The sequence below is a fragment of the Bos taurus genome, chromosome 23 (assembly GCF_002263795.3).
Source record: "Bos taurus isolate L1 Dominette 01449 registration number 42190680 breed Hereford chromosome 23, ARS-UCD2.0, whole genome shotgun sequence".
NCBI lineage: Eukaryota > Metazoa > Chordata > Mammalia > Artiodactyla > Bovidae > Bos > Bos taurus.
The window spans coordinates 34,729,256-34,743,094 of NC_037350.1; the positions used below are offsets into that span (position 1 = coordinate 34,729,256).

The 13,839-nt window shown below is 39.4% G+C and overlaps 1 non-coding gene across 1 annotated transcript; it reads left to right on the forward strand.

Moving 5' to 3' along the window:
* The first annotated feature begins 13,448 nt into the window (after positions 1-13,448).
* LOC112443941 (U6 spliceosomal RNA) lies at positions 13,449-13,557 on the forward strand. Its single transcript, XR_003032342.1, has one exon. It is a non-coding gene; the product is annotated as a U6 spliceosomal RNA (small nuclear RNA).
* Positions 13,558-13,839: the final 282 nt, after the last annotated feature.

Below are 13,839 nucleotides of genomic sequence, written 5' to 3' on the forward strand. Positions count from 1 at the left end.
CCCCATCTATTTGCCGTGAAGTGATGGGACCAGATGCCATGATCTTAGTTTTTTGAATGTTGAGCTTTAAGCCAACTTTTTCCCTCTCCTTTTTCACTTTCATCAAGAGGCTCTTTAGTTCTTCTTCACTTTCTGCCATAAGGGTGGTGTCATCTGCATATATGTGGTTATCGATATTTCTCCTGGCAATCTTGATTCCAGCTTGTGTTTCATCCAGCCCAGTGTTTCTCATGAGGTACTCTGCATATAAGTTAAACAAGCCTGGTGACAATGTACAACCTTGACGTTCTCCTTTTCCTATTTGGAACCCATCTGTGCTCCATGAGAAAAGAATCTGAATAAGATTGTATATACATATATGTATAACTTATTCACTGTTCAACAAAAACTGACATTTATAGCATTGCAAATCAATTATACTGCACTAAAAATAAAAAAAATGAATTAAAAATAAATCAAAGATCTGGAATAAACCATAACCACATGTATAACAGCTTTAAGTGAGCTCTTGGTGTCCTAGCTGATTAGGAATCCAAGAATGATCTTGGGAGATCCCCAAACTTGTAATTGCTATTTGAAGTGAATAAAGTCTTGAGGACTTTCCACACTGAAATTTGTATCTGTCAAAGGCCCTTTTCCTCATGTGCATAGTCGTGATGTTTCCATGTTGATCAACAGGTACTTTGTCTAAGAACTCAGTAATTAACTCATATTTGAAATTGGAACATGTATAGGAGGAGCGGGGGATTGCTCAATGACTGATAACCAAGGAAGACCCTGGAAACACTCTTATATTGTTGTGAAATCCATCAAGGAGTTTGCCATCTCAGACCCTCCACCTGGGGCTGCTGGTCCTGATTCAGCTTCCTTAGTCCTTGGCTTCCTATCAGCACCACAGCGCATTCAGTATGGATGAGGCACTGGGTTACCTTAGACAAGTCAGTCTCCTCATTGGGTGCCATGGTCTAAATGCTTGTGTTCTCCCAAAATTCATATGTTGAAAACCTAATCCCCAAAGTAACGATATTAGGAAGTGGGATGATTGGAAAATGATTAGGTCATGAGGCAGAGCCCACATGAATGGGATTAGGGCTCTTGTGAAAGAGGCCTGAAATACTTGCTCATCCCTTCTATTTAGGGATATGTCCTGGAAGAGGCCCTCACTCACTCAACCATGCTGGCACCCTGATCTTGGACTTCTAGCCTCCAGAACTGTGATACATAACGTGGTTTATAAACCACCCAGCCGCTGGCATTCTGTAAAGGCAGCCTGCGTGCACTAAAACACTGAACGTGATTAAATGGGGTGGGGGGGAATGAAACTCTTGTTTTCCCTTCCAAGGTGATAAATGTGGAACAGGTAGCATAGATATTCAATTCCTGAGGCCCATGGTGACCTATTCCATAGAATTGTGCATTTCTTTCAAATTGTAGTTCTTTGACATGCTCACCTATTTTCTTGACATGCTGACATATTTTCTTAGAGGTAATTAATATTTAAATCAATAGATTGTGGATTTTATGCGATCAGTTGAGGGTGTTAAGAGCAAAGATAGAGGTTTCCCAAATAAAAGCAATTCAGCCTGAAGACGGCACCGTTACTGGTACCCCAATCTCCAGCCCGTCAGCCTAACGATGAAGCAAATGGACACTGAGGCCTGTATCTGGGCTCTCATCAGAATCCTAACTTACTTGCTCTTTGACTTGGAAAACTTATCTTCAATTTTCTAGGGCTTGGTTTTCTCAACTGGAAAAGGAAAATTAGAGTAGAAAATCCTTTACATTTCCAAAGATTATGCAAATCTCTGTATAAAACATGATTCCAAACTGAGGTTTTATTCTTTTTCCCAAAAAGAAAATTATCGATGGGTTGTGCAGCTTCTGTGTTTGGGTCTCTTATACTTCTAATTATCTGCTTTATCCCACAGTGTATTTCTCTAGCGTAGCTTTCAGAAAGTACCTTGATAGAAATAATTACTTGACTGTTATGGAATATTACTTTTATCTGTGATCTTCCACTGAAAAGCAGGAGTTGTAGTTAAGCACATTGTGAGAGAAACTGTTTCTAAATGTCAGGATGTCAATGTGAGAAGTTTGTGGTGCGTAGTTGCTCAGTCGTGTCAAACACTTTACGACCCCCTGGACTGACAACCCCTTGGACTGCAGCCCACCAGGCTTCTCTGTCCATTGGGATTCTCTAGGGAAGAATACTGGAGTGGTTTGACATGCCCTCTTCCAGGGATCTTCCTGACCAGGGATGGAACCCAGATCTCCTGTATGCACGGGGACTCTCTTTCCTGTCTGAGCTGCCAGCTCCTAATAAAATAGGTCTTGAAGTATACAGAAGATGTGTGATTTGTCTACTTTTGTTTCCTGCAACCGTGGGTTTTTCCAGCTAATGTATCAGTCCAATTTCTATTTACCTGAATGCTATCTAGAATGCAAGTTCTCTCTAAAAGAAAAAAGTCCACACAAAAGGAACTTTTATCTGGAATAGCAGTTAAGATTTTGTCCAGTTGTCAGTTTGTCCAAAATACCAGAGGCTGGGTATTTTCTTTTAATTATAATATTTACCTCAGAAAGAACAAATGGCTGGCCAGTTTCTGCCATGTTTGATACTCAATAAATACTAACGTCAGGGCAGTTGGCGTACCCTTATAGCTCCAGGGGAACTGAACTAAAGGAGTGGGGTTTGGAGTTGTTCAGATAATTAACTATAATATAGGTCAAAATGTGGTCAGTGAGACAAAAATTGTAAGAATGAAATCAGGAAGCCATAAGGAGGAAGATGGTACTTTCATCTGGGAAAAGTAGGTAACAATTCATCAAGGAGGTGACTTTCTTTTGTACCTTCCAAGAGAGATTAAATGTTTGTGTACAATGTAGGAATATTTGATTTGTAGGCTCTCCTTAAAGTATTTTTATCTGTCATCATCAGAGAGTACAGCTAAGAAACTGAACTCCTCTAGTGAAGCTGAGAATCCTATGGTAAAAAGTAGATTCAAGCGGCAGGTTCAGAGCACTGTCTCTAGTTCTGTCCTATTCAGGCTTTTGGTCCGTGAGTGGATTATCACATTATCTTAGGACATGAACTGCAAGGGCTAGTGTATGTGGAATAACAGACTGCAAATCAAGTGATTTCTATCTAATAAGGTGATGATTAAAAACAAATGCATCCACAGTTTTGTGAAAGTAAAAGTCGCTCAGTCATGTCCAAATCTTTGTGACCCCATGGACTATACAGTCCATGGAATTCTCCAGGCCAGAAAACTGGAGTGGGTAGCCTCTCCCTTCTCCAGGGAATCTTCACATCCCAGGGATCAAAACCAGACCTCCCACACTGCAGGCAGATATATCACCAGTGAGCCACAAGGGAAATCCCCACAGTTCTAGTTCTGTAATTATGTCCAAATAATCAGGGTATGAGGGCTTGGGTGGGGAGAAAAGACCTCCATGGTTGTAGTTCAGTGTATGCTTTGAGCAGAATCAAAAATTCATTGGAATTTTACTCTGCACGAATAAAAGTGTTTCATTGAATGAGCACCTAAGGAAGGCCTGCAGGATGCAAAGAATGAACAGCAGGGAAGAACACATGTGGACTTTATGAATTAGGACTTAAATTTTAATAGAAAAACAGAAACAGATAAATTTCAAAGTTACATGTTGCACCACAATTGGGACACGTGTCGAGAAAAGCACACAATGCCATATGTGCACATAACAAGGAGCCCTGAGCTGTGTCAGAATCAGGAACGGCTGCTTTGGGGAAGTGGTCTTTACTGAGATCTGAAAGATGTCGGGGAAGTCATGAGGTAAAAGAGACAGGGTCTTCCAGGTAGTAGGAATGGCACTGATAAAGAGTTAGCCATATGTGAGAATATAGAGTGAGAACAGACATGCCAGGATTGAACCTTCAAGGAATTTAATATACTTGGTAAAACAGGCTAACTGGACAATAACATGAGGTGGAATATGATCAGTTCTGTGAAAGAGATAACAATCAAGTTTTGCAGAGCATACGAGATATTTCCATTTGTTGGGTAATTCGGTAAAGAGTCACCTAAACCTACAAAATCTGATTTCTATTGCTACTTTTGCATCGAGTTTTATAAGTTTAGATAAGTGACCTAATCATTCTTGGATTCCCTTATATGTCCTTAATATGAGAGAATTTTCTAGATAATTTCCAAGGCTTCTTCCTTTTCTGAATGTCCAATGAATCCCACTGGTTATTATCTGGAATAATAAAAAAAAAAAAAACACTTTACATACCAAGAGTAATGGCTGAAATATCTATAATATGATATAAAAAGTATTGAAATTCTTGTTTTTTTTTCTTTTTTCAGTCTTTTAAAATATAATTTCCAGATAAAATGGCAAGATATTTGAAGCATACGTTATAATTTAAATAAGTATACATGATGAATGGATTCCCTCATTGATTTAATTAACATATCTATTAATATCACCTCACATATTTACTTTTCAAGATCTTTTTGGTGAGAACTTTTAAGTTTAACTCTCTTACATGTGTGCTAACTGACTTCAATCATGTCCAACTCTTTGTGACCCCTGGACTATATACACTGCCAAGCTCCTCTGTCCATGGGGATTCTCCAGGAAAGAACACTAGAGTGGGATGCCACGTCCTCCTCCAGGGGATCTTCCTGATCCAGGGATTCAACCCATGTCTCTTATGCATCCTGCACTGGCAGGAGGGGTCTTTATCACGAACACCACCTGGGAAGCCCCACAAATGTCAATAACACTTTACAAACCATAGTCACCATGTTACACATTAGATCCTCAGACACTATTCATCATCTTACAGCTTAAAGTTTGTGCACTTTGACCAAATCCATTCTTAAATCATTGATTTCTCAGCACTTATTTTTACATGACCTGTGACATGTTCTTGTATTTATGGTTTTGGAGTCAGGAAAAAAATATCCCCCTCCTGTTGGAAGCAGTTTAGCATTAGATCTTTGAGGACCATCTTTATCTAGCAGCTCCATAGCCACCCCTATCATTGTCGGAAATCAAGATGATTTACACAGGTAAGGGAAATAAAGAAAACTGGCTTCCCTGGTGGCTCAGATGGTAGAGAATCTGCCTGCAATGTGGGGGACCTGGGTTGGACCCCTGGGGCAGGGAAGATCCATGCAGAAGGGAATAGTTACCCACTCCAGCATTCTTGTCTGCAGAATCCTTTGGACAGAGAAGCCTTGTAGGCTACAGTCCATGGGGATCACAAAAAGTCAGACATGCCTGAGCAACTAACACACAATGAACTTTAAGGATTTGGAAGATGTATCAGAGATAAGGATAGCTTAAAAGGAAGAGGGAAACTCTTTGAGACAGGCAAGAACATAGATTCACAAACACTTATAAGCCAACAGGGCAAAGGAAGAGAATGGATAGTGCAGTCTCTAAAGAGTCTTGTACATAGCTGCTGCTAAAAGCGATGGCCTCTGACCAGATCTCTGGGCTTCAGTGGAGAAACTTGGCTACTTTCCAGCAAAAAGGAGTCAGAGGAAAGAATCAATCCACTAATCTCTTTCTCCACTGACTCACCAATCTCTTTTGTCCACCCCTGGCCAACTCAAGTAGAAGTCAGACGCAAGGAGAGCTAGAGAGATAAAGTCTAGTCTTCTCAGCCTCCAAAGCTTCAAAACATAATAGAAAATGATCAACAGGGTTCCCGAGGGGCATATAAAGAATATCAAACACACACACCATGTCTATACAGTTGCTATGTTTTCTTTATCTTATGATTCTAGTTGTAGTTAATTTTGCTAGACATTTAGGATTACTGGGTAGGATTAAGTTTAATGGGAGAAGTCAGTTTCTGATTTGACCTAGACTTGAGTATTTGTCACTGTATTTCTGGTATCATAATATTATTACTGGGTCCCTAACTGACTGTATCCTTGATTCACTTAAACCCTTAGAAGAGATAGGTAATGTGACCAGACTTAGGAAGGGACCAGAAACTATCAAGAGATTATATATACATTGTTGAATTCATTTGTTTGATTCGTATGTGTGAGAGTGAAAACTTTTAATTCCAAATTTGTGAGACAGGTTAGTCTGAAATTTCCTTTTTGTGCTGCCTTTGTCTCATTTTGATATAGATCAATATTGGCCCCATCTCATTAGTTGGGAATGGTTTCCTACTCTTTCATTTTCTTGAAGGGATTATATCAAATTGATCTTAATAGTTAAAATATTTATTAGAATTCTCTGGTCAAACTATCTTGGATTAATTATTTCTTTTTCAAAAGTTTTATGCCACAGTTTCAATCTCATTATAATTTATAGGAGTATTCAGATGATATATCTATTTTTGCTTCAAGTACTTTGAGATTATGTTGCTTGGTGTATACATATTTAGGAGTATTATGAATTCCTGCTGAATTGACTCTTTTTCACTTATGTAAAGTCCTTGTATTCCTTTGTTCGTAGATATTTTCTTTTCTCTAAAGTCTACTTTATCTAATATTAACATCTGTTTTTATCCTTTTATTTTCCAAATATCCATGTGATTATTGAGTTTCTTGGGCTTTCCTGATGCCTCAGACAGTAAGGAATCCACTTGCCTTGAGAAGACTCGGATTCAGTCCCTGAGCTGGGAAGGTCCCCTGGAAGAGGACATGGGAATCCGTATTCTTGCCTGCAGAATTCCATGGACAGAGGAACCTGGTGGGCTATATTCCATGGATCACACACAGTCAGGCACAGCTTAGCAACTAAACCACCACCTGCTGTTCCTTCACATTTATTCCTTGGGAGGAACAGCCCTACTCAGGCTGCCTTCTGACACTAGGTTGGAGGTCAGGAATGCTGAGCCTGGCTTGTCTTCTCTTAGGTGCTCCTGTGTTGCTCTTCCATTCTTCAGGCCCTAAACTGGTTCACCTTCTTTTTGCAAGCTATAAAATGTCTCCTTTAGTGGTCTCCTTTTTCCAGAACAAACAGAGTAGTGGTCACAAAAAGATCAATGTCCTCTGGTCTGAACCAGAAGCTCAAGGTGTATTTTATAACCTAGGGAAGAGTTTTCATGGAGGGAAGTTGTGGAGGAAAGTGGAAAGGAGTCCACAGTAGGCTGGAGATGAAAGCTGTGGAGTCCCTTTCTTTAGAAGTCACCATAAGCTGAGAAAGTATTTTTTCTAGGTGATATATATATTCAGCTCTGAGGTGGTACACTTTCTGTTTCAGCAAATTGTAAGTCTTCTGCATGTTCTCATTAATTTTCTTTACAAATGAATATATATAATGATATCCATATGACATTTTATTTAATCTTCTAGGCCATTTCAGTTCAGTTCAGTTAAGTCTCTTGGTCATGTCCTACTCTTTGCAACCCCCTGAACTGCAGCAAGCCAGGCCTCCCTGTCCATCACCAACTCTCGGAGTCCACCCAAACCCATGTCCATTGAGTCCGTGATGTCTTTAAGCATCTCATCATCTGTCATCCCCTTCTCCTCCTGCCCTCAATCTTTCCCAGCATCAGGGTCTTTTCAAATGACTCAGCTCTTCACATCAGGTGGCCAAAGTATTGAAGTTTCAGCTTCATCATCAGTCCTTCCAATGAACAAGAGATTAACCATTAATCTCTTGTTTACTGTGGGTTAGAGCCAATATATCCCCTTATAAGGTGTTATACAGTTATGACGTTGACTTATCTCTGATCCGCACACCAAGAAGCTTAGTGTTCATCCCAGGTGCAGAATACAGTGTTGTTTATGGGGACAAAATGGTAGTGCAGAAAAACATGGCATAAAGTTATAGGAAATAGTAAGAAATGGACTGAGAATAATAAGAGTAGAGAAATCAAGCTAACGCATTGATAGAGGAAAACTAATCTTTAGCAAAAGTTATGAAGATTTCAATAAATTACTTGGAAGATATGGAAAAAATGGGTAGTCAAAAATGGAGGATGAAACAAAAACTAGTGAGTAAAAAGAAAAATGTGAATTTAATAGAAACCTTTAGCACTGCTTTTTATTAGCTGTCTGCTCTACTGTGTGCTCCTTGATTGACCTAAAAGAATTAACATACAACTTTCAAATACCTTCATCAGAAAGAGAATAATTGTTTCCAGTTCTAAACTCCATTCTACTGTAGCTCTAAATCTATTCACTGCAAAACTGAAAACAATAACTTGTAGCATGAAAAAAAAACAGTATTCGTTTTTGTGACCGGGATACAGCTTTGTTTAACATGTTCCATCCACCCAGTTCACTGCAGAGAAATTCTCTTTTATTGGCTATTTATTCTGAGCCTGGAGAAGAAAGCCCAGAGAGACACTGAAGGACCAGAAAATCAACATGCTTCCCTTTCCCCAGTTCAGTTCAGTTCAGTTGCTCAGTCGTGTCCGACACTTTGTGACCCCATGAATCACAGCACTTCAGGTCCCCCTAACCATCACCAACTCCCAGAGTTCACTCAAACTCACGTCCATCTAGTCAGTGATGCCATCCAGCCATCTCATCCTCTGTTGTCTCCTTCTCCTACTGCTCCCAATCCCTCCCAGCATAAGAGTCTTTTCCAATGAGACAACTCTTCGCATGAGGTGGCCAAAGTACTGGAGTTTCAGCTTTAGCATACTTTCTTCCAAAGAACACCCATGGCTGATCTCCTTTAGAATGGACTGGTTGGATCTCTTTGCAGTCCAAGGGACTCTCATGAATCTTCTCCAATACCACAGTTCAAAAGCATGAATTCTTAGGCACTCACCTTTCTCCACAGTCCAACTCTCACATCAATACATGACCACTGGAAAAACCGTAGCCTTGACTAGATGGACCTTTGTTGACAAAGTAATGTCTCTGCTTTTTAATATGCTGTCTATGTTGGTCATAACCTTCTTTCCAAGGAGTAAGTGTCTTTTAATTTCATGGCTGCAGTCACCATCTGCAGTGATTTTGGAGCCCAAAAAATAAAGTTTGAAACTGTTTCCACTGTTCCCCATCTATTTCCCATGAAGTGATGAGAACAGATGCCATGATCTTAGTTTTTTGAATGTTGAGCTTTAAACAACTTTTTCACTCTCCTCTTTCACTTTAGTGCTTTATGTCAGGTAGTATTATGGACTGAAAGCGTTTTCTTCAAATTTGAGTGTTAGGCCTTAACTGCCAAAGTACTGTGTTTTGGAAAGGGTTTGACTCTTTGGGACCCCATGGACTGTAGCCCACCAGGCTCCTCTCTCCATGGGATTTCTCAAGCAAGAATACTGGAGTGGCTTGCCGTTCCCCTTTCCAGGGAATCTTCTAGACCCAGGGATAGAACCCCGGTCTCTTACATTGTGGGCAGTTTCTTTACCCTCTGAGCCTCTAGAAAGCCCAAAAGGTTAAATGAGCTCTTAAGGTGGAACACTGATTCAATAGGTTTAGTTTCTTCATGAAGCGAAACACCAGAGAATTTTCAGTGCCTCTGTGTCTTTTCCTCTATCTCTCTTCCCCACCCACCACCTTGTGTGAGGACACACAGAGAAGCCAGCCTGGGAAGAAAGAGTTCTTACCAGGACCTCACCATGCTGGCACCCTGATCTGAGACTTCTAGACCCCAGAATTGTGAAGAAATAAATTTCTGTTGATTATTCCTGAGTCTATTTTATTCTTTTATGGCACTCTTGGCTGACAAATACAAAATCATTTACTTTGGAAATTTACAAAAATAAATGAATGAAAGGAAATTTAAAAAGTTATTGCACTTCTTAGGAATCTTTGAGATTTCACAAAACTGATCCTCTCTTTGATTTCCACATCTTATAAGCTGACGACTTCTTTGACCTAGACACTGTGTTATTTGAAGTCTGGCTGATGCAGCCTTCTTGTTGAAAGGACAGTATAGCTCAGTCACTTACACCAAGGTTCATCTGGGTGCCTGGCGGGCTACAGTCCATGGGGTTGCAAAACTCAGACATGGTTTAGCAACTAAACCATCACCAGCACAGTACTTACAAACTCAGTGAACATTATCCAGGAAAGGCCAAAAATGTCATGGGACAGCCTGGTGGCATTGAGAAATGGATCTGTAAAGGAGATCAGGGGGATGTCAAACATGTCAGGAAAGCAGGACGGGCATGAGTTACCTTGGCACAGAGCAGATTTGACATGACCAGCAGCAGCAGCAGGCAGGACCTGTTTAAATAAAAACATGAGCCGTTCTGAGGTGATCTATTCACCTGAGGTTATCAAATCCATCTTTGGAGAGAAGCCTTCTATTTCCCAGTTGCTCTGAGTGCCCAGGTGCTGTAGTACCTGGGGTGGGGAAGAAGGAGCGCCTTCTGTGTAAATTTAGGTATATGATGATATTTGCACAGATAGATAGTTGGAGAAGTAGATTACTCCCTGAATTTTTGTATTGCTCTCAGAAGTACTTCTGTGCTCTGCAAACATTTGGAACTTAATTCTGAGCCAGAGTGTTTAGGCCATTCTTTTAAGACAGTTTAGTGTTGGGACTCTGCAGACTCTGGCAGGGAGGCCCTCAAGGAGTTTGTAATTTTTCATTCTACATTGACTAATGCTTGCATTTTAGACATTGAAATGACAAGAAAAGTCCAGTTGATCTGTGTGGTTTACCATCACGCTGGGATAAGAGTAAACACATGACTGACTGATCGCTACTGTTGAGTACAAAGAGAATACCAAGAGAAAAAGGATACTGTACCTTGGATCTGCTCACTCACCTTAGTAACCCCATGCATGTCTTTGATACTTTCCCAAAAGCTTTAAAAATTTTTAAATTTGTGTTTCACAGTAACCCTGTGAGATAGCGTTAATCTCACTATGATCATCGAGTTATGGTAATGAAGATGTAATGACTTGGAGAGGGCAAGTAATTTTCCCCAGGTCCCATTATTAGCAGATGCAGGTCACTGGGCACCAGTACACTCATCTGTTCACTTCCTGATGTCACATCATACATGCCTGTGGCTCTCGGTCTGCATGTGTGTAACCGGGACCACATTGGGAGCTGTGATGACTCTGCTTAAATAGAAAAATATTTTGTCTTTGACTACAAAACAGCAGTGCCCTAGAACATTGGTTTTATCCATTTGTTCTTCTCTGTCTATAATACTCACTGTTACAGTCTTTGACAATTATCAGTGTGGGGGCCTGGTTCTCCTGGCTAGCCTTTCTCTAGGCACCTTGACAGCTCTTTTACTTTTATGCATCTTTAATATTCTCGTTACATTTGTATCTTTGAGAAAATTTCTAATAAATATCCAAATGGTAATATCAGAATATTACATGGTCAGCACCAACACAAAGTCATCGGCTCTGTGAAAAAGACCTGTCTTTTCCTGACTTTGATTTTTTAGTGACCAAATTTATCTGTCTGGTCTGGAGTACATCCTGACAACCCATGGAGCTTAGTTTTTGAACCACCTCCAAACATCTCCTCTTTGATACTAAAACTAGACCTTCATGCTTCCATGATGTAATGTAATATTTGAGAAATTATTCCTGGCCCTACCTTTGGCCAACAGAAGCATAAAATACTGACACTTGCAAGCACGATTTTAATATTACTTTTCCTGTCCATTCTTTGTAAGTAAGCAGAATTTAAGACTGAAGTGAGCAAGAATTGAGTTTGGACAAGAGAACTGATGAAATAGAGATTTTATCCTCCTGAATGAGATCTGAACATGATTCTTTTTCCAATTTACCAGAAGAGTGCTAATTTAATTAAGGATAAGATATAAGCCTTTACTAGGTTTTCTCTGCTCGTAGTTAGTTTAAAGGGGCATGGTATCTAAGAATAAAATGGTTAATTAAAATTAGGTGATGGAAATACACTTTTTAACACCATACAAAAAATAAATTCAAAATGGACTAACGATCTAAATGTAAGACCAGAAACTATAAAACTCCTAGAGGAGAACATAGGCAAAACATTCTCCGACATAAATCACAGCAGAATCCTCTATGACCCACCTCCCAGAATATTGGAAATAAAAGCAAAAATAAACAAATGGGACCTAATCAAAATTAAAAGCTTCTGCACAACAAATGAAATATAAGCAACATGAAAAGACAGTCTTCAAAATGGGAGAAAATAATAGCAAATGAAGCAACTGACAAAAAATTAATCTCAAAAATATACAAGCAATTTCTGCAGCTCGATTCCAGAAAAATAAATGACCCAATAAAAAATGGACCAAAGAACTAAAAAGACATTTCTCCAAAAAAGACATACGTATGGCTAACAAACACATGAAAAGATGCTCAACATTACTCATTATCAGAGAAATGCAAATCAAAACCACAATGAGGTACCATTTCACATCCATCAGAATGGCTACTATCCAAAACTCTACAAGCAATAAATGCTGGAGAGTGTGTGCAGAAAAGGGAACCCTCTTACACTGTTGGTGGGAATGCAAACTAGTACAGCCACTATGGAGAACAGTGTGGAGATTCCTTAAAAAACTGGAAATAGAACTGCCATATGACCCAGCAATCCCACAGTGGGCATACACACTGAGGAAACCAGAATTGAAAGAGACATGTGTACCCCAATATTCATCGCAGCACTGTTATAATAGCCAGGACATGGAAGCAACCTAGATGTCCATCAGCAGATGAACGGATAAGAAATCTGTGGTACATATACACAATGGAGTATTACTCAGCCATTAAAAAGAATACATTTGAATCAGTTCTAATGAGGTGGATGAAACTGGAGCCTATTATACAGAATGAAGTAAGCCAGAAAGAAAAATACCAATACAGTATACTAACACATATATATGGAATTTAGAAAGAAGGTAACGATAACCCTGTATGCGAGACAGCAAAAGACACAGATGTATAGAACAGTCTTTTGGACTCTGTGGGAGAGGGAGAGGGTGGGATGATTTGGGAGAATGGCATTGAAACATGTATAATATCATATGTGAAATGGATCGCCAGTCCAGGTTCCATGCACGATACTGGATGCTTGGGGCTGGTGCACTGGGATGACCCAGAGGGATGGCATGGGGAGGGAGGAGGGAGGAGGGTTCAGGATGGGGAACACATGTATGCCTGTGGCAGATTCATTTCGATATTTGGCAGAACCAATACAATATTGTAAAGTTTAAAAATAAAATAAAAGAAATAAGTAAAAGAAAAATAAAACAAATGGTTCTCAAAAGGAAGACATATAAGTTGGAGAAATTTGGTACTATTATTCTCATCAACTAAAGAGCTTGTTGTGACAGGCAAGGAAGATAATAGCCTGTATAACATAGACGTATATGTGTGCATATATTTCTCTGCATGTATACATGTGTTATGCATAAATATATGCTTAATTCATTCATGGAACTTTGGACATTATAAAATTCAATTTTATAAGAGCCAGTAAAAATAGAAGAATACCTTAATTCCTAATGTAATTGGTCATTTATTGGTAGATGACTAACTATATGATTTTTTTTCTGTTAAATTGTTATTCGTGTGTTTTCTTTGGTAGCATATATATTAAATAATTGGAATAATACTGAGAAGATTAGCATGGCCTCTGCCCAAGGATGACACACAAATTTGTGAAGACTTCCATATATTTCTAAAACAGCTTCGAGGGGTGGGATGGGAAGGAAGGTGGGAAGGAGGTTCAAGAGTGGGGGGACATAGGTATCCCTATGGCTGATTCATGCTGATGTTTGGCCGAAAGCAGTACAGTATTGTAAAGCAATTCCCCTTCAGTTAAACATCAATAAATACAATTATAAAACTGTTATTGGGGATCATATAACAGGTTCAGATATCCATTGTATGACTAAAGAGGGTCTGACTCTAAACTGATGGTGTCAATTATCATTGGTTAGTGATTCATTAACTTTATAGT